Source organism: Mus caroli, chromosome X (genome assembly GCF_900094665.2).
Source record: "Mus caroli chromosome X, CAROLI_EIJ_v1.1, whole genome shotgun sequence".
Lineage (NCBI taxonomy): Eukaryota > Metazoa > Chordata > Mammalia > Rodentia > Muridae > Mus > Mus caroli.
In genome coordinates this window covers 117,712,754-117,715,640 of record NC_034589.1, presented here as the reverse complement: position 1 = coordinate 117,715,640, position 2,887 = coordinate 117,712,754, and the positions used below count along the sequence as shown (strand labels likewise).

The window sequence follows — 2,887 nt, the reverse complement described above, 5'->3', positions numbered from 1 at the left end:
CTAGTAAACAAGTAGTCTGCGCATGTGCTGGGGTATTTTTCCACGCCTTGTGCCCTGCCTGTTCCGTGGCGTCATCTAGGCTGATAGTGAGCAATTAGTCAGGGTGAAACACGTCTCCAACCGCTCTTTGTGGGTTCTAAAAGGACTGAGTTTCCTGTATTTGAGGTCTTCCTGATAAGTAAGCAATAAAGCTTTGCCGTAGAAGGATTCGGTTGTCCGAGCGTGTTTTGCTGGCAAAACATTACAAGGACATAGTGGTGCCGAAATACCCGGGACTATATCATCACCAGGCGCCGATAGGAGACCCCCATTTCACACAGGGCAGGTTCAGAACTACGGGACAATATAGCTCTACAAGGTATGGCCTTGAACTTTCTCCAGCCTTAGAAGACTTTGTGTTCCTTTTCACAGGGCTCGTTCTTTTCTTTAGATTGTGTACAGTTTCCACAGGAGGAATTGCTAACTAGTGTTCAGACGAGGTCAGGCAAGGTTAGAAAAAAGAAGATAACATGGGAGCCTCCCACTCTGCGGTGACCGCCTTACAGTCGGTCCTGAGGCAGCGTGGCTTGAAAATCTCCACCAAGACACTAGAAGGCTTTGTAAAAGAGATAGACAGCATAGCACCTTGGTTTGCATGCTCAGGGTCCTTAACTATCCCCTCTTGGGAGAAACTCAGGGGAGATTTAGTTGGGGAGCAGGAGAATGGCAAACTTAAAGCAGGAACCATGCCGTTGTGTAAGCTCATTAGATCATGCTTAAAGGACGAGGAATGTCAACAAGTAGTTAAGGCAGGGCAGAAAATTCTGGACGAAGTTCAAGAAAGCTTATCAGAGGTAGAGCGGGGAGAGGGAGTAGGAGCAAAGAGGAAACATGGTGCACCAAATAAGCATACAGGCCTTTCCATGGGTCTCAAACCCGAGGAAAAGATTATGTCAGGGAAGAATACCAGGGGAGAGATAAGAAGAAAGGAGGAGAAAAAACAAAAGAAAAAAGCTCAATCAGCGGAGGTCCCTAGAAGAGGGAGCCTATACCCGCCGCTAGATGAGTTTAAGGAGCTAGCTCTTAGCAGCTCAGAATCAGATGAAGAACTTGAGGAAACAGACTCGGAGGAGGAAAAAGCTTGTTATAAGAGAGAAAAGTACCAGCCAGATAAAATGTGAGCTAATCAGTCAAGAAAAGAGCCAAAAGCAGCGAAAGCCAGCTTGCTGTTCAGCCTCTGGGCTCTCGGCTTCAAGGTCATAGTGCACCTCCGCCCTATGCGGAGCCCCCCCACCCCCTGCATAGTGCTTCAGCCCTGCGCAGAGAAGCAGTGCACAGACTCGTTCATTCCAAGAGAAGAACAAAGGAAGATGCAACAGGCATTTCCGGTCTTTGAAGGAGCCGAGGGTGGGCGTGTTCACACTCAGATAGAGTATACACAGATTAAGGAGCTTGCCGAGTCTGTCCGTAACTATGGAGTCAGTGCCAATTTCACTGTAGCACGAGTTGAAAGGCTTGCGGCCTTGGCAATGACTTCCAGGGACTGGACAATGGTGATAAAAGCTGTGGCTCCAAATATGGGAATGTATCTTGAATGGAAAGCGCTGTGGCAAGATATCTGCCAGATGCAAGCAAGGGCTAATGCTACCATGGAGTGAAAAAGGAGAAAAGAGAAAAACAAAAGATAATATAAAATATAAAGAAAAAAAGATAATATAAAATATAAAGATGCAAAGGATAATATAAAATATAAAGATACAAAAGATAATATAAATTATAAAGATACAAAGGATAATATAAATTAAGTCAATTTACCCTCCTCTCGAGGACTTTGACTAAAGAGGCAGCCTTCATTAAAGGCTTAAAGATAGCTCTCAGGGTCACTGTGTCTTCTCTAATTCACTGGCAGTATTCCCAGAAGAAGGAGATAAGGAAGTAGAGTCTGAACAGGAGAGAGAGAAAATACGCTTTACAAAAGCAGTTATCCCCTGTTTGGGATCTTTTAGCAAAAAATGAAAATAAGCTATTTCAGAGCTTTTCTGGAGACATAAGGAAAGTGGGAGACGTCCTAACTTTCTGCCTCCTATGGAGATTTTCTTAGCTCTGGTTAAGATATCTGTGTCCCTTTGAGACACCAAGTTATATTTGAAAGACCCCCGAAGGGAGACCCTCACTCAAGTCTCAGGACAGCCGCGAACCCAAGAAGACACTGAGACTGAACTCAGAATATAGGAAGGAAGATTTAATAAAGCAACAACAAGCAAGCACATGAACCAGAGCTCTGGGGCCGAAACTCATACACCAAGCATGGTGCAGAGGAGAATCGACCCCGACCCAAATTTTTCACAGGCTTATATAGGAAAATACCAAGGGCAGGGAAAGTACAAGTTTGCGTAACTAAGGGGTTTTGCCAAGGGTTTTTCCAAGGGGCTTTCCAAGGGGCTTTCCATATTTGGCAATGTACCCGATCTACTGGAACATTCTGAGGTTGTTCTCTTATCTCAAAAATGTTCTTGGGGTTGTTCCAGGAAGCCTTTATCTAAAAAATGTTCCTGGAACAGTCCTCAGTTGGGAGGGGATCGAACTCTGAGTTGAAGAGTTCAGGAATGTACTCTGGGGTGAAGAGTTCAGGAGTGTTCCGGGAACAATCCCCAGATGGGAGGGGTAGGACTCTGGGGTGAAGAGTTCAGGTGGCCAGTAATTTTCCTCTTTCAATATTCTCTGTCTGTCTATTGTCTATTTTTGGTGCACCAAATTGTCCATGTGTCTGTCGATTCATGTTTGTTTTTATTTGGATGATTGAATGATTGTTGTTCTGTGTTTCATGTTGAAAAATAAAACTTTATATGCTGGCTGTCCATACTTTAACTTGTTTATAAGTTAGCTGCACTGTGGCTGGGAGCCAAGT

General features: G+C 44.5%; 1 pseudogene; it reads left to right on the top strand.

Moving 5' to 3' along the window:
• The first annotated feature begins 509 nt into the window (after nucleotides 1-509).
• LOC110286374 lies at nucleotides 510-1,637 on the top strand (annotated as a pseudogene).
• Nucleotides 1,638-2,887: the final 1,250 nt, after the last annotated feature.